Genomic DNA, 18890 nt, shown 5'->3' on the forward strand with positions numbered 1-18890 from the left:
TAAATAACCCCTTGTATACATTTATTTCTGCTGCAAACCCATGTATCTCCCAGACGTTTTGTTTACATATCTGCTCACAGAAGTACTATATCTGAGCTAGTGTGTTGTCATGCCTAATTTAAGAACAAAATTTAGATTGTAAGCTTGAATTGTTCCCGCAGCCACGTCTGTTCATCTCAGACTTGCTTCATGCATGACAAATGCCTCGTACAAGTGGGAGCAGCTGCGCTAAAGCCAAATCACCCGTGGGGATGAGTCCAGTGAACCACCCTCAGGAGCCTCAGCCCTGGAACGTACGGATATGTCCACACCGGTCCGCCCTCAGTCACATTTCCATCCCTCCTCTTGTCTCTCCCCCTAAATAGGTAGTTCTAAATACCATCACAAGGCTCCTGGTTTTCATGGTGGTCATCATCTTTTCCATTAACATTATTATCTTATTCTAGGGTCCATTAGAACTCCTGGCATAACAAGAATTTGGGGTGTAGCTGTTCATTACTCCCTCCAGTCACCCACAGCTGTGGCCATGCTCTGCATACAGTTCTCACCTGTATCATACAGTTCCTCTTGCTTCCATTAAGATAATCATCTCCCCCCCCCAACCCCGCGCCCAACTCTGTAGTCATCACCTCATTATAACTCCATTACCTTTCGCATCATCTACGTTATAACTCCATTACCTTTCGCATCACGACCATTACCTCCCTCATCTCCCCCTTCTACATTCCAGTTGCCCTCACCTTCTCCTTTATAGCCACGAGCTTTTCATTACAGGTCCATTATCTTCATTATTACCTCAGTTACAGTCATAATTGTTCCCATAACAATTTCAGTGTCTTTATCCACCCCTCTCTGATACAAGACCCCGGTCAGCTTTGATAAAGCTACAGGCATCCCTCTTCCACTCTAGACATGTACCCAGTGTCTCTATTAAGGTTAGAGGCCTCCCTCCTTTTCCTTTATGGCATTGCCCATGATCGAGGTGACTACAAAAGATCTGCCACTTCCCAAGGCGACTTCACTATTGCCACTGTCACCTTTTTACAACTCACCACTCCATCCGCATGTCTCATTCCATAACAACCAGTGATAACCCTCATCTGAAGGTGTCAGCATCTCGTCTGCCGGCCCTCTGTTATGGTTGTCTCCCTGATTCCAAGAATCCTAACTACCAATTTCTTCTTCAGAACGGTTTGAGGCTGTATTAATATAACTGGTGATGCATGCCTATATCTCTCATATTTCAGTGTGTGTCTGGCGAGGTGAGTTGTTTACCACTGCCCCATCTTTTCCATCCGATGGTAAGTAAGCTCATGGTGGATTAGACCTCGTTCCTTCCAGGGCACTTAGCAGCTGGCCAAAGTTAGCATTCAGGAAGTGTGGTTGACTGAGCGACTCCATGCATCGCCGCCCTTCCTCTATCTTCACCCTCACAGTCTATTGCTGTTGCATTGACCACTATCAAACCCTCATCAATACTCTCTTTATAGTCTCATCACCTCAAGCTCCTCCTCTTTGAGGAGAGAGACATCTACTCCTCCATTTCTGTGCCATTCTCTCAATAATTATCACAGCTTCAATAGCAGTGTCTCCATTACAAATCCATTGCCTCTCTTTGATTAAGGAGAGATAGACGACTCACTGCCCTTTCAGAATGGCCTTCAGCTCCCACTAAGAATCACCAGGTGTGTTGTAGCCTGTCCCCGACGTGCCATCGTCGTCACACAAATGTACCTGCACTGTCACCTCAATGTGCCAGGGTTCACATTACAAGACGCGGCTTTTCCTTGCTGGTGTCTGACTGTGTGCTCTCAGACAGATCTTTCAGGGCAAGGCTTCTGTGGAGGAGTTCTAGACTCAGACTGCCTGGGTTCAAATCCCCACTCTGCCACTTACTAGGTGGTTTGATCCTGCTCAAGTCATTTAGCTTTTCTATACCTCAGTTTCCTTATCTGTAGAATAGAGATAACAACGATAACTATTACTATTGGTTGTTGGGAGGAGTTGATATATAAAAAGCGATTGAAACAGTACCTAGCAGACAGAAAGCAACAAATCTCAGTTCTTCTCTGGGCTCCCTCTCCCCCACTAGAAGATGAGGGTTGGACTAGACTAACGTCTAAAGTCCTAGACCAAACATTTGGTGGGTGGGTGTTTCTAGTATCAGATTATCTGGGTTCTCGTAGTTTCATCTCCAAAGTTCTTAAATCATTCCCCAGCTTATTGTAGTCTGCCGACTCAGCTGGGAATCATGGCACCCCCTTGGCCCATGGCCATGATTGCTGTGCACTGGGGTGATCTCTAGGTATTTCTTCTCTGCACCTAATGAAAGACATGTTACGGTTTTGCTGCAACTGGACGTGACTTAGCTGCGTACACATACATCCAGCCTGCACCCGGCAAAGCCTCCCAAGTAGCCCCCCTGTGGGTCTTATCCTTGCCCCTCCTCCTTTCTGAGTGATGCTGAGTTCACAGGTGGCACCTGAATTTGCCCATCAGTCAGGGCTGCCCCAGGCCACATACAGAGGAGACAAAGATTGATTCTAGCTTTGTCCCATCCTGATTCATCCTCTCTCTCTCTCTCTCTCTCCCTCCCCACTCCATCTTTTGGCTCTATTTTCTACCCCTTCTTCTGCTCTTCAGCCATCCAGACCATCCATTGCTTGCACTGAACACCCTCCTCCATTCTGCCTTCCCTAGCAGGGCCCCATGTGCTAAAAAAAAAAAAAAAAAAAAAAAAAAAAAATCATTTCTCCTCCTCTTCTAAGAGTTTTCCTCCTCCAGTGGCCTTTAGACAGAAAATCACCTAATAAAACAGTAAGCATTCTGGCGCAGATAAACGGGTCTCTCTGGGGACACATGCTTTTCAAAAGGGACATCTGAGAGAGACAACACCTTAGCCAGAATGTATCTCAAATGGTAGAATTTTAGGCAATGGCAGAGCCAGGCATTTTCTGTTTAATTTTATTTTCTTAAAATTTAAAACGGAGTGGGGGTGGAGTGGGAAAGTAATTTGGGGTGCAGGGAGATTTCTCTGCACCAATCAAAATATATTTTGTGGGCAAGACCCTGTTCTCTTCATAAAATCACTTGAAATGCATCTAATAAATTATCCTTAATTTACCAATCTCTCCATTTCTCAGAGGCCACCAGAACTTTGAGCTAATGAAGCCATCTCATCTGCTGTGGAGTTTCCACGGGTTCTTCACACTCAATTGTTAGTAATAAGAGAATTCAGTTGTCAGAGATCTGTCTGAAGTGCATGAGGCTGTCAGTGTAAACAACATTCCTCTCGAGCAAACATGAGGAAAAAGATGCTCCACTTAGTGATGGCAGAGACAACAAAAATTGGCTGGCACTAGCCCAAGCCCACTGAGGCTACTGGGACCACAGAAATATTCTCTGCCTCTAAATTGTTGGTCTTCAGCCAAGGCAATCCAAGGGTTGGCACAGGTGCCCGAAAGACGTGAGGCCACTCTACCTTGACCACCACCGGCACCTTTTTCTTCCTCCAGTTCTCTTTCTTTCCTCTCCTTTTGTTCTTATTGTTTTTCGTTAAGTCCGAGGTGTCATGTTCATTCTGCCTCCCTGGCTTCCTTCCGCCTCTCCTTTCTAGGCTCAGCTTGATGCCCACGACCTCTGCCGTGAGGTGTTCTCTGTCCATGTTCACCTCCCAGAACCCGTGATACTCGCTCCATCTCGGTTTTCAGTAACAGCACAGCCAAAGCTGGGGTGCAATATCAGTACGCCATTATATTGTCATGCACTGGTATGTAATTTGTTTTCTGGGTTTAGAACTGCCCTCCTGATGAAATCCTAAGCTCCTCGGGTGCAGGGACCATGATATGGACTCCTTTAGCGTGGCCCATGGCTCATTACTTTTGTATTTGACACATAAAAATTACTCGGTAAAGACTCGCTAACTGGGCCTTCTGTTCCCCTTTCTTATTTCCCCTGTATCTGCCTTGTCTTTCCTTTTGACCACCTGCTTCTCTTTCCTTCTCTTCCCCGCGGCTGAAAGGGCCCTGGCCAGTGGCACTCACATCACTGCTTAAGCATGTTGGATGCATTCCAGGTGAGATTTCTGCCTTCCAGTTTCCTAGGAGCTAGGGATTGTGTTGCAGAGTGGCAGTGTAAGGCGGGGGTGGACAGTGCGCCTGGGGGGCTCAGTCAGTTAAGCATCCGACTCTTGATTTCGGCTCAGGCCATGATCTCACACATTGTAAGTTCAAGGCCCGCATCGGGCTCTGCGCTGACAATGAGGAGCCTGCTTGGGATTCTCTCTCTCCCTCTTTCTCTGCCCACCCCCTCTCAAACTAGATAAAGAAATGTTAAAAAACAAAAACAAAAAGAAGTGGCAGTGTGGGTACCACCCTAGGTAAGGCTGACTCGTGGCTAGTCAGGATCCTTTGGTTTGGCGTGCGAGAGGATGAGAGGGAGGCTAACCTCAGGGTTATAAAAAGATGTCACAATAAGGCCGTTCTGGGGCAGATCCGCATTCACGAAATTCTAAGTGCTGGCGGACTCTTTATGACGCATTTGTCAACTCTACCCGCGGGTACCTCCACTTGGGAAAAAATCCGGACAATCTAAATTTGCTTTGGTCACATACCAAAGGGTAACTTTACATAAGCATTTTCATTGTAAATATGGGTCCTGCTTATGATCAATTCTCATCAGTGTGTTGGAAAGCAATTTCAGTAAGTACTTAGCTTAATCAATTTGTATCTGCACATTGACCTTCGGGACTCTGCACACAGGTCCCATCATGCAGTGTGCTCCGCAATTCTCTGTCTCTTCAGACAGCATATTTCTCAATATTTATACATGGCTTTCATTTTCAATCAATGCAATCATCTGTTCCTTGCTTGCAACCGCTTCCCTTGCCTGGGGAGGTGAGAGCCAGTCAGAGCCTCTGTTACTTGTGTGTGTTACAGAACACTTGTTTACCACTTCCTTAAAATCCAGAGAACCAGGGAGATAGTGGGGCATTCTGGGATAATAAAAATAACGGAGGAAAAAAAAATCTTATCAGCTTGTTTATACAATTATGTAAATGATAAGCACTTATACATGGTTGATTCCTCAATTATTCATGGTTTGAAGCTCTTGAAAATTCAATTCAACTAAATAACCTTTTCTTCAGCTCTTATTATGAGCAAGGTACTGTAATTTAAAGAAGGAGAGACAAAAATACAATCTGATAAGGAAAATCAGGGACATACACAAATGACTATAATACAAGTTCAGTAAGGACAATAAGGAAGGCATCACGGATGATCAAGGTGTAGAGCAGGGAGAGAACTGCTGTTTGGGTGAACCCAAAATGAGATACATGAGGGGTGGGGAGGATTGTGTTAACATTCCCTGCCCTTCATCCCCAGGCCACTCTTAGTTCAGGCCTCTATCCCCTCTTAAATTTTTTTTTTACCGTTTTATTTATTATTATTGAGAGACAGAGTGTGAGCAGGGGAGGGGCAGAGAAAGAGGGAGACACAGAATCCGAAACAGGCTCCAGGCTCCGAGCTGTCAGCACAGAGCCTGACGCGGGACTCAAACTCTCAAACCGCGAGATCATGACCTGAGCCGAAGTCAGATGCTTAACCGACTGAGACACCCAGGCGCCCAGGCCTCTATCGCCTCTTATCTGGACGATTAGAGCAGCTTCTTATCTGAGCTCCCCCTCTAATTGATGTTTCCCAGGGGTCTTTCTAAGAGGCAATCGGATTGGGACGCCTAGGTGGCTCAGTTGGTTAAGCATCCGCTTCTTGGTTTCAGCTCAGGTCATGGTCTCCCACTTTGAGCTCTATGCTGACAGGGCAGACAGAGCCTGCTTGGGATTCTCTCTCTCTCCTTCTCTCTGCCCCTCCCCTACTCGCACTGTCTCTGTCTCTGTCTCTCTTTAAATATGAGGAAGGCAGCTGTTGGGATGAGCACTGGGTGTTGTAGGTAAGTGATGAACTACAGGAATCGACCCCAAAACCAAGAGCCAAGAGCACACTGCACACACTGGATGTTAGCCATTTTGACAATAAACTATGTTAAAAAATAAAAATAATAAAAATAAAAAAATCACTTAAAAAAGAAGTAAAAGGCAATCTGATTATGTCACACTCTGGCTTGGACCTCTCCACTGTTTGCAAGAAAGAGTTGAAGTTTTTTGGAATCTCACACTTGAGGACTGTCTGTTGTCCTCTGCTGCCTCAACGCCCCTTGTCTTGTTGGGTAGATGGTGCCATCTCCATATTGTGTTGCCTCAGTCCCCTCAGTGCCCTTGGCCACTGCCGTTCCTTCTACCTGAACTGCCCCTCCTCCTTCCTATTCTTCCTTCCTGGGTTCTCCACGTGCCTGCAGAACTTCTATGACACATTCCTTGCTGCCCCCTGGCCCCAAGATAGGGCTGATGATTCCCATTCTCCTTCTCTGTAGTGTGTGAGCCCGTCAGCTCACTTCCCACATGCTCGGCCGCCTTACAAGAGAATCCTCCCAGGGGCCAGGATCCAGCCAGGCATGGCACATAGTGTGCACTCCATGCGTGTGTGAGGAATTAAGTTGAATTTGTTGCTTGGGTGGGTGAAAAGTGAATCTAGACTATTCTTCACAGAATTTAGGAGAAGAGGAGAGAGTCACAAAATCAAGGGAAAGCTGTTTCTGTTTGCTCATTTTAATGGAGACCAAGATATGTTTATAACCAACAGAGGAAGAACTTACAGAAAGTGAGAGGTGATGTGAGTGAGGAGAGGCACAATGCCTGGGTGACGGTCCTGGAGGAGGTGAAAGGGAAGGTACTGAGAACTCAGGGGAGGAGTCATCCTCGGAAGGAGGAGGGACACTTTCTCTCCAGAGAGACAGGAGAGAGCAAGTTGGGGAGGATGCTTGTGTAGAGGCTTTCCAAGAAGAGGAACAAACTGAGGATACCCTGTATGGCCCCAGGCTTAATGAAAGGAGAGATGAACTTACATGTAGACTCAGGTGACACACCCAATGTGGGCACATCTTTCCCATGTAAACTGCAAGACGTGGAGAGAAAACACAGCCTCAATGCCGAACTATCTGTTATGTTCACCTTTGGTGGGTTCCCACTCCACAGCCCCACTGTGTTTTTCACTTTTTCTAAAAAGTGCAGTAGATGGGGCGCCTGGGTGGCTCAGTCAGTTAAGCATCTGACTTCGGCTCAGGTCATGGTCTCACAGTTCTTGGGTTCGAGCCCCGCGCCAGTTCAGAGCTTGGAGCCTGCTACGGATTCTGTGTCTCCCTCTCTCTCTCTGCCCCTCCCCTGTTTGTGCCTTCTCTCTCTCTCTCTCTCTCTCTCAGAAATAAACATTAAAAAAATTTTTAAACATGCAGCAGAGTATTAAATCAGGAGGCAGTCATATTTGTATGGCTCCATAAGTGTGTTTCCCCTCCCCAGCACTGAACCCACCTGGAAGAGTCACCGAGGGAGCTGAACGTATTAACCCAGATGAAACATCCCTACTCCTGACCATTTCCTTCTTAGCACCATGCCTAAATAGTAGTTGTTCAATAAAGGCATGCTGCCTGGAACTGAAAGTTATCAGAGGGTACGGGATCACAGAGAGAAGTTTCCCCACAGCGCATCACACACAGATTATAACTTTGTCCTGTGCCCTTGTCCCCACCTTACTTTTCCTTAATAATTAATGCCTGATCACGGAGACACAGCTACACACAGAGCCCTAGACCTTTAGGGATAAAAGGGACCTTAGAGACCCACAAAAACCCAGTGTCAGGCTGCAGAGAAGCATGGGAGACACAGAGCTTCAAAGCCTGTCTGCGGTCCGGAGCAACCATGAAGCTGGGAGCTCAGCTCCCCAAATATCACATTTATCTCAATTTGGCAAGAGGCTGAAAGCCTATCTGGGGCCATTTAAATTCTAATGTTATTAAAGGCTCATGTAATCAGCTTTTAAAATAAGCTGCTTTCAAATGCATGGGGAATGAAGGTGGGATGGATAGAAGCAGGCCAAGGAAGGCAGTTCGGACCAGCCTGGCAAGCACTCCTCCGAGTGAACTGCCAAAGAGCCACTGGGTGACCTGCGGGCGGGACTGCTGCAATTCTAACACCAGCCCACGCTGGGGAAGAGCTATTTGAAAGTCTGTGGGGGAGAGGGCTAATCTGGACAATCTGAGCACCCCTGTGAGGTCAAGTGCACACAGGTGACAAGGCCTGGCAGGGTTAAGATGGACTGGCCTCGGAGCTCAGAGGTGGCTTTGAGATTCAATCAACAGAGCAGCTGGTGCTTCTGAGAACTACCTCCGCATACTGCATCCTGTAGACTTCTGAGAGTTTGCACCCTCAGGAGGGCCAGCAGCATCCCACACCCCTGCCTTGACAGTGTTTTGCTGGCTTCAGGGTAGGCCCCTCACCTCCAGCCGTGGTTTGACCATCCCTCAGCCCCATCCTGAAACGGAGCTTAACCCTGATGTGCTTACAGCCCTGATGTGGTTTGGAATTACCGTTCTGATTCTGACACCAATTCCAGCGTGTGGGTTTTTTTCCCCCACACCAAGCTTTTCTCTGATGCCAGCTGTGTGTGCTACAATTCAATGCAATTCTGACACCGCCTACCTGGAGACGGTGTCAGATTCCACAGGCTAAGGGCTCAGTCCCACCAGACTGCCCCCACTTCGCATGCCCATTAGAAGTCCCCTTTACCTGTGCTTCCAACTGGCTATAAATCAGAGGTTCCCATGACCCCGTCCTTGGGTTCAATTAATTTGCTAGAGCGGCTCGCAGAACTCAGGAAAACAGTTTACTCACTGGATTGCCAGTTTATCACCAAGGATTTTAAAGGACACAAATCAACAGCCAGATGAAGAGATACATCGGGCAAGGCCCTGAACAAAGGGGCTTCTGTGTCTATGTCTCTATGGGGCCCAGCACGGTGGCACATGGAGGTGTCCTGGTTCCCGAACCAGGAAGCTCTCTGAAGCCAGTCCCTTTGGGTTTCATGGAGACTTCATTATACAGATGTGATGTGTTAAATCATTAGCCATTGGTGACTGAACTCAGTCTCCCAACTCTCTCCCCTCCCCAGAGGGTAAGGGGGTGGGACTAAAATTTCCAACACTCCAATGTCAAGGTTGGTTTCCAGCCCCCATCCTTAGGTGCTTTTCCAAAGTCTCCATATTAGCGTAAACTCAGGTGTGGTTGAAAGGGGTTCGTTATGAATATCAAGACACCTAGGTAGCTCTTATCATTTAGGACTTTTCAAGGGTTTGGGAAGTTCTGTGTCAGAAACTGGATGAAGACCAAACATATATTTCTTATTATAAATCACAGTATCACAAGGGTCAAACTCGGGGGCTGTTTAATCATTAGGCTCATCCTTGCTTTCCATGAACATTCTCTGATTCAGCCTGCGGATTGATTTGCATGAGGTCAGACCGCAGCAGGGTCCTTGTTGCTGGAGTAAAGCTAGGTCCAGACGGGATGTGATGCTTGTCCTCATGGGTCACCCCTCTCCCACTGTCTGTCTGCACACTGACTTCTCAGTGCCCTCACAGAGTCTCATTCTGGCCTGACTTTTCAGTGCCCTCACAGAGTCTCATCCGGCTGGCGGGGTCCTGGGCTCCCTCTTTCATCCCTCCACCCCCTCTGTCAGAAGCCTCAGGTATTAGGGCTGATGAAAATAGCTGGGTGCTCTTGTCAGGCTAATAATTTGTCTTACATTTAAACCAACATTCTTTAAACATTTATTCAACATCGACTTAGCAGAGGATGACAGCACCCTGGATCTCATAACCCCCTGAACCCACGTTATTCAGAAGTCAGTTTAGAAACCAATGAGTTTTACTTGAATGGGTTTCTTTGGCGGAGGTGGGAGGGTGGGGAGAAATATTAATCTTATAACGTAAGTGCCTTGTCACTATTCTTTCAGCTACACAATATCCTCTCTCAATAGAGTTCTAGTAAGTTCAAATGTCTTCATCTTAATACATTTCCTATGACTTTCTCGCAACAGCTACCCTTAGTTGCCGCCCAGATGGTCCACCCTGTTTCGGCTCTGCTTGGTTGCGGAGAGCTTGATCTCAACCAGCTGTTACCTTCAAAACACCAAATTAACCAATTTTCTCTAAAGTGTGACTGGCTAGGGGTGCCTGGGTGGCTCAGTCGGTTGAGAGTCCAACTTCGGCTCAGGTCATGATCTCACCATTCACAGTTCGAGCTGTGCGTCAGGCTCTGTGCTGACAGCTGAGAACCTGGAACCCGCTTCGGATTCTGTGTCTCCCTCTCTCTCCGCCCCTCCCCTGCTCATACTTTGTGTTTCTCTCTCTCTCTCAAAAATAAATATAAAAACATTTAAAAACTTAAAAAAAAATAAAGTGTGAATGGCTGATAGCCAGCTTCATGTGCTAATGTCTCATAAGTTTCTGTGTTCAAAGGTATGTTAAACAGCCTGGGGTACTTTGTAGCCAATGTCCCCAAGTGAGGCAGGGTGTTGCTGGGGCTGGTCTGGATTGATTCAAACTTGGGGCTTCAGAATGCCATGACAGATAATGGTACCTCATGGATCTGAGGTTGGAAATTAATTTTTCCAGAACAAATTTTAGCAACCATATAAACACATAGAGAGAAGGCTGGTGGGTACATTATCATTGTTTCCTACAATAAAATAAGGGCCATACCTAGTTGAGAAGTTCCCAGTTCGGCATGTCAAGTTTGAGAGCCAGCAAAAGTTATTAAGGGAGCAAAATATTCACTGTGCCTGTCAACTCTGAATCCCAAGAGCCTTCGCCCATGGACCATTTTTTAGAAGGTTATTATTTCAACCTGAAAATTCTTTAGACATATATATGTGGTGTGAAAAAGGAATTAGGAAAGCTTTTAAATTAAAAGAAATAAAACGACAGGTTTTTCCTCTAGCCATATAAATGGTTATGGATAGAGATAAAGAGATGGATATTTTTTCATAATACTTTATTAGAGGTTTTGGAACTCCAGAAATTTTAGTCGGGCTGGTGAATAATTTAGCACCGATTCCTGCAGGCCCAGTGCAGGCACGGCTGGGCTGGGAATCAAGCCTAGTCTTGGAGGGACTGAGAGCAGTAATACACTTTTATTACCAACCACATCATGAAATGCATTTCAGAAATATTTTATGAAAAGCCAAAGCCTTGGTGCCCGGTTTCCCCAGTTTTTTTCTGAGACGGCAGGAAGCCCAGGGGAGCTAATGCTCTTGAGCACCTCATTTCAGGGAGGCTGTCCCCTAGGCCGTTGTTGCAGTGACAAAGAGTCTCAGTCCCTGGGAATATGCAGTCACAAGTGAAAGCCTGGAACTGGCCATTGCAGTGATGGATGGGAAAAGTTTCACAGAAATGGTACCTTTAGTGACGGTGTCTTCGATGTTTTCTCTTCCCCACACGCTCTTCAATCCCAACTCCAAGAGACCTGGCCTCTGTGCACGTGCAGCAAACGTCCACCTGAAACAGGAATAGGGAGGGAAGAAGTGCGTTGATGGTTTCAAAATAAGGAATCTCAGTTTCCCTTTCCATCCCAGCCGCCATATCTCTTTTTCAATAAACTTGGAGGTACACCAGGGGGATGTCTAAAGCAAAGAAAACAAGAAGTTCTTTTGTTTCCTTTCTGGAGAGTTGTGTTTATTTTATTAATTTTCTTTCGTTCATTCTCATAGCTTTACAATGAAGCGATAAATATTTAAGAAACCGTTCTACAGAATGATTATAAATCCAGAAATGTGTTTTAGGTGACAAATCTATTCTGAGGTCTTTGCAGGTGGCCACAGTAACATAGAGAGGTGATCTGATTATGACAGACGCTTGGCAATTCCTCCAGGAAGCCGCCCGTTGCCCCTAAACTGGAGCCCCTCTTCTGTCCTTAATGTGAGCAGCACTCAGGCATTCCCATATCCAAAAAGTCACCACTTGTCGTCAGCCTCTTCATCTGCGCTATTCTCACTCTGGACTCTCTGTCCCTCTCGCTGCTTTGGTTCTTATCTCAAGCATAGTGCAGCACAGAGAAGTTCACCAAATACTCATGGAGGAAATGAGTGTGTAACAAAGGATAATCCTCGCAGGTTAGAACCCTCCCCCCACAGAAGCGGTGACACCTACTGCAAGTGGGGAGCTTCTGTGTCAGTAATTTGTCAACCTGTGTAAGCCTGGCTCCCATGCAGGACTTGGGCCAGTTCTCCCCTGTACACAATTCCCAGGGACCATCGCCACCCGTCCATTACCAGATGATTATGCCTTTGTGGGCTTGCTTCCCACAAATCCTCTGGGCTTTCTCCAAAGGGGACATGGAGCCTTAGGGATCTCAACTGTATTTGCAAAAAAATCAATTAGCACTGGAGGGAGGAAGGAGCAAGCCATTGGCGGGGGTGTAGGCTTGCTCAACTAAGTTCTTCCTGAATAAATTAGCCTTCTCTGAAAGACCCCATGGAACCCTAGAACTAGAAGAAGTGGAAAGATCATTTAGTTCTGGAAGGGCAAATAGATTTCATCTCTGGGGAATCCTTCCCCCAGTGTATCAGCAGTGGCTGCTTGGAGTGTGGGGTTGGGAAAGATTCTGAGGCTGCATCATTGGGAAGGAGAGTGTTCATCAGCAGTCCTGCCAGTGTCCAGTGTGGGTAAGTGTTGGAAGTGACATATAAATGCCAGGTGTCCCCCCTCCGGTTCTCACCCGACGGCTCACCAAATGGAATAATTACGCTTCCTCTGGTCACTGTAATTTGGACAGTGGCTACCCAAATTTTCCGCCCATTTTTTTTCTGGCAGATAACTCTGATATTTGAAAATTTCTTCTTCCATGGAATTGAAACTCCCTCTTCTTTTTGCTTTTACCTATTGGCCCTTTTATTCCTCACCCTGCAGGGTGGTGACTTCACTTGTAGAAAGCTGGCCCAATCTCTTTTGAACCAACTAAGTCAAAAGTCATCAAACATGTTAGCAAAATCCCCTTCAGGTTCCTTGATTGAAAATCAGTTCCTTCGATGTGCTATTTTATTACCTATTTCTCCAATGAGGTATGAGCAGAGTCATTCACTCATTTAAGTAACATATATTTGTTGACTACATTTTACATTTCTTTGTTTGATATTCTCAAAATTAGAAAAGGGATATGTGTTAATTGTATCAGGTAAATCAATGCAAAGATTTATACAGAAAAAGCTAATCACCGCCCCCCCCAACCTCAGCCCCTTGATGTAACATTCTGATAGACCAGTTATGTATCTTTCCACACCATCACAAGTCCCATTCTAGGAAAACAGACGCAGTAGGTTATGTGCACTGAAGGTTCGCTGGGGCATACTCTCATCAGGGAGGACAGGGAGCAGGATTGGCCAGAGGGAGTTCTGGAGCCACCCTGCATTGAGAAGGGACAGGCCTTTGGACCCCACCTGTCCTTGGCTGCCCCCGAGGAGACACTGGGCAAAGCAGCTTCCTCTGGCTGAAGGTGACTCCTGGACGGGACCCCAGCTGTGAGCTGTGAGCTACCCACACTCCCAGCACCTGGGTGGGGGGGTGAGTGCTGCTGTGGGGAAGTGCCTCACAGCACCCCTCACCCACACCCTCCTTCATGCTCATTTAAACCCAATCAGGCATATAGACACAGATATATGATGTTTTTGTTTATAGTTTTTAGCCAAAATTCTCTGCAACTTGTTTTGACTTAACATATGAGCATCATCATTTTTTCCCTAATTTACTCACACATACATACACGTACTTTCACAAAAAAGATCGTATTACACATCAAGGCTTTTTAGTGCCATGTCCTTATTTTTTTTCTCTCTATTTCTTGCCTCTCTCCACCTCCTCTCCCTCCTGCACCATCCGTATTATCCTCGGCTCCCAGGTTGAGTGCAGACTTCGGTCCTTTCCTCCGTGCTCATATAACCACACACATTCGTATGTGACTACGGATAGATGCTCTGATTCGGTGTTTTGGTCATTGGCAACAACCATTCGCTAAGAGCCTTCTGAGTAACCAGGTCTGTGCCAGACACTGGGATACAAGAAGAGGACACAGCCTCTGCCCTGATGGAGTCCTGCCCTGGGGGAGAGAGACCCCAGGCTGGCAGTTACAGGAGAAGTCCACTCTTGGAGGCAGGCACCAAACACACAGAGTTACTGGGGAGATTAGAACTAGCCTACGGACCCCTGTGTTCTAGTCCTGTGCTCCTTCCATTTAACCAGCTTGTATATATGTCGATTTTTTTTTAACTACTTTTGTTTTTTCCTAAATAAGCTTCAAACTGTGGGCTGAGCAATGACCACAGTGAATTCAAGCAAGTGTGCACTGGTCTTTTTGAAGCCACGACCATACTTGCTATGTCAGAGAAGCTCATATTGAACCTGATATACCAGCCCTTGTGATATAATGTGCACTACCTCACTAATAGACCCATTTGACTTAACAAGCCATCTAGCCCTAAAGAGATCACACAAATGCGCCATCTCAGAGTAGGTTCTCATATAACCGGTGACGAGGCGAACGATTCCTATAACAGAAAGTGACGTCAGTGGGTCACAACATGAACAAGTATTCCGTGGTAACAAGTTCCGAGGCAAAGCTGTTGGATAAATACCGAGTGCAGGGCTCTTGCTCCCATATCCTTTCAGCTGGCACACTGCAGGGGGGACCGAGGGAGAGAGGAAATGGAACCACAGGAGACGCACACAAAGCTAAGGAGCATGGTGACCTGACTCCCCAGCAACTTCAGAAAATTGCTGTGTTCTTTCTGTTCATTCTCTCAACCCACTCATCTACCTGCACTCCTGCTCTTTATGGCCAACATTCCCTTGATAGCTATTTTCTGGGGTCAGCTTGTAACAGCTCATCTTTGGAGGAAAAAAAAAAAGCTTTCCTATGAAATATGTCCAGAAAAATGTGCACTTTATTTTCTCTCCACATCAAATGCTGACCCCTCTTCTACTGAATGTGAGTCCAGAAATCCGAGGGGCTTTGTTGGTTGGGCCCTCTGTCCCTCCTTGCCTGGGCAGGATCTGAGGAATTGGGTGGTCTGAGGAGTGCAACCTTAGATGTCTGTTGATCGCAAACACAGATTTTCTCCAAAGCCCTGTGTCGATTTCCCCTCTGGCTTAGGCAGATCATGGGCAGAAGAAGAACACTGCCAGGCCGGGTGGGACGTAGCAATCAAAACCTGAGGAGCTTTCGGACTCCACAGAAATAGTTCATTTTGACATTCAGTGTAAACCTTCATACTTGGGTGGTTTGAGTTTGTTGATTGCAAATTGCCGGAGATGTCCCAGAAATAGCCACGTGATTGCAAGGGTGCTCATCAGTTCTAGACAAGACTACCCAATGTGCTAAATTCTTGTCAATTCACATTTTTCCTCTTATAACTGGGTTGCTAAAAATGGATCAGATTTTCAGTACAATGGCCAACAAATTGTACTTAGTCATCTTGATGAGAAAATGGAAAATTGAGGCAACTCTTGGTGATCTGACCCATAGTCAGCTCCTAAACTCACAAGGGACCTTAAATGACTATTATTTGGGGCTCTTATCTTCAGGCATATACACTGAATTTTTCTTAGAAGGATTTCTAATCCTACCCATTGGTATTGGCAAGACATTGGAATTCAACGGGATATGAAGAGTTCATGAATTCATTATCTATTGCTGTATAATGATTACCCCCCAAATTCATTGGATTAAAACAATAAGCATTTTTATCTCATGGTTCTGTGGGTCAGAAGTGGTTTATCTGTGGTTCAGGTTCAAAGTCTCATGAAGTTTCAGGTAAGATGTCAGTGAAGGCTGTAATCCTTCAGCAGGCTGAAGACCTGCTAAGTTGGGAGACTCTGGTTCCATGAGGGCTCACTTGGATGGTACTGGTTGTTGCAGGAGGCGTCCCCATGTGGCCCTCTGCTGGGCTGCTTGAGTATCCTCACAGCATGGTTGGCTTTCCCCTGAGTGACCCAAGGGAGAGCCAGGGGAAAGCAACCACATCTTTCATGACCCACCTTATCCTTTCTACAATATCCTATTGGTTACATGGTTAGTTCTATTTAATGTGGGAGGAGACAATACAAGGGTATGAATACTAAAAAGCAAGGGGTAATTGGAGGTCATCTTGAAGGCTAGCTACCACGATGCTTTTCTGCTTTTATCAGTAATGGTAAAGAACTGGTAAAAAAAAAAAAAAAAATCTCTGTTTCTTGTACCTCCATGGAACAATAAATGGAAGAGTGTGGAATTTGACTCAAATTCCAGCTCTTACCAATTACATATTTTTGGAAAAGATATTTACTGAATCCTGCCAAGAGTACCTTTTCTAATCTGTCAAATGGGGATCATAATACCTCTTTATAGGATTGCTGTGAGGATTAACTCAGATAATATAAGTGAAAAGCTCACCTAGCTCAGTGTATAGCAGAAGGTAGGAATGCAAACCTTGTTTGCTTCTCTCTCTTTCTCCCTCATTCTTGCCTCTCAGGATCATGGTGCATCATCAGAATGGTAAATGATGGCAATTCAGAGTTGACCTTCCTCCCTGCCTCACCCCCTTCCGTCTGTGTTTTCCCAAACCCAAGCCTTGGTGGTTTAGGTTTGTTTTCCCCGAGGAAGATTTGCTGAGGCTTAATAAAGTCAGGATGTGTGAGAGACACCGCCTCTTTCATATCTTAATTAGCAATTAATTAAGTGCAGGTACGGGTGTCTGGAATATCTGACAGACAGGCTCAATAATTATCTTTTATCATTATTACTAATGGGAAATATGGTCAGGGTGGTTCACGTTTCCCCAGAATTTCAGCTTTAATTGAATGACCCAGTGGGGAGAATCAAAATGAGCAGTCTGCCCTTTCCACATTGTTTTATTAAAAACATTTTGAAATTTGGAGCTGCCTTGCACTCAGGAGTTTGGCTGGCCTGTTATCCTAGGGTGTGATCTTTAGCTAGGCTCAGAGGAAGCAGGGCCTGCCACCTGGGGGTTGCAAGGTCCCTCTAAGAAAGCTCACAGTCACATTTTGATGACTATGCCTGCAGTATTTCATTAACACCCTCCTCCTCCTCCGCACCCTCCCCCCCAGGCAAGGTCTCTGTTTGGAGGTCAGAAAAAGATACTGCTATAAGGTCTGAGCTGGAGAAGGGAAGGGAGGCACTTTCCCAATGTGGCTATAGTGATGTTGGCCCCAGCCTCATGGAAGTTCTTTCTAGGAGGTGTGGTGAGGCCCCAAGCTGGTGGTTACTGGCTTCACAACCTCACATTCATACGGGAAGTGTGGCAAGTCAAGAGCCCAGAACTTGGCCACTGCTTGGAAGACTCGGGGAAAGTAAGCTGGGGCTTGGCTTCTGCTCTATTCTGAACTCGCCCACAGGGGATCCTCTGTGGGTGCTGTTTAAGAGGGACCAGACAAGCTATTCCAAGGCTTTAGTCTTCCAGAGGTAACCGGGGACAGCCGAATATGTATCAGACTACCTTTCACCTCAGAGACAGCTGCACAGTATTGCCACAGGGGATCACTCGGGGCAGCAAAATGGTCCCTCTCTGCCCACATGTGCCTGGATGTCTGTATAGATCGCGCAACACCTCCTAGGTACCTGCTACCTCATTATCGTTATTCTGCAGTGGATTCTTTGGATGAGACCTCCCGCTCTGCCAACACGTATCAAGGATCTGATCTAAGCACCTGACAGGTTTGGAGCACAGTCAGTATCTCCCACCAAGTGGGTAATTTCAGATATTAACAATGCACAGTTCCAACTTAAGATAATTCATCCTGACGAACAGGAGGGGGATAGCTCCTATTCGTGGGGCTGGAAGACTCCAGCGTGTCCTCCGGATTGCTGGATCTCCCTCGCTCTGTTGCCTGGCACTTTGCCCTGCCTGTGGGTGGCTGTGCTGTAAAGAGCAAGGTTCCTTTTCTACGATTAGGCTTCGTGTAGTTTCCAGCCTACATTCACGGTGCTTTGAGTTGCTTTTTCACTGAGCATCCGTCGTTCTTTGACATCCTTCTGAGCGACACTGCAATCTAATAACCCTAAGTGGAGTAGATTTGGTGCATGAAAAAAGGATTAGCAATGAGCTCCGCGTCTTAAAAATCAAACTGTTAGCCGTGGTTCTCTCTGAGTCATGTGCTTGTTTTTCTTTTTTTAATTTTCTTTGTCTTTTCCCACTTAATCTAAATTTCTTAACATTTCTATCATGCTTGTATTTCGCTTTAACAGTGTGAAAATGAGTGTGATTTTTAAAACTTTAGAAAGTACGGTTATAACTTATTGTACCAAGTCTTACACCAATGATTCTTAGCATGCGGCCCACAGAGAGTTCATGAATGCATATGGAAAAAAAGTTATATCTGCCTTTTCACCGACCTCTAACAAAAACTTAGAAGTCCCTCTAATTTTAAATGTGGGCAACAAGTCATAATAGTCTGAGCAGTAGCTGTAATTCTGTCACCAATAGAAATCACAGATATTTTTATATCTCATTACAGTTGCTGCAGATATGTTGAAATATTGTTTAAGCTTATTACTATTTCAAAATTACAGTACTTATTAGAGCTGCCAGCAAATCTTGTTATTTACTGTGTTAATAAAGAAGCATATATATTACCATACAGCAAAATTTGGTTTTTTAGTATTTTGATAACTGCATTTCGATAAAAATGTGGTTTCCTCTGTAATCTTACAGATTTTGTTTTCTACACTTATACCATTATTCTGAGAAGGGGTTCACATGCATCACCAGGCCAAAAAGGGCCATGACATGAAAAGGGTTAACTGGCCCTGGCTGAAGAGGAATGCAGATGGCCTCCTTTGTCCTTCTCTTAGCTCCACAGATGGGTCAATACTGCGTATGCTACTCCATGGGCTTGCGTGTGGCCAAGCCCGATGGGAGTTTGTGGCCTGGAAGTTTGATGGGGTGTGTTTGACC

The 18890-nt window shown here is 45.8% G+C and overlaps 1 protein-coding gene across 1 annotated transcript in view; it reads right to left on the reverse strand.

Moving 5' to 3' along the window:
• Window positions 1-18890, reverse strand: part of TNR (tenascin R) — a 409307-nt gene that overhangs the window by 185895 nt on the left and 204522 nt on the right. The window contains exon 2 of the mRNA XM_011290913.4: window positions 11348-11445. The gene's annotated coding sequence lies outside the window, so the exon portion shown is untranslated. The remainder of the gene's footprint in view (window positions 1-11347; window positions 11446-18890) is intronic.

The sequence above is a fragment of the Felis catus genome, chromosome F1 (assembly GCF_018350175.1).
Source record: "Felis catus isolate Fca126 chromosome F1, F.catus_Fca126_mat1.0, whole genome shotgun sequence".
Lineage (NCBI taxonomy): Eukaryota > Metazoa > Chordata > Mammalia > Carnivora > Felidae > Felis > Felis catus.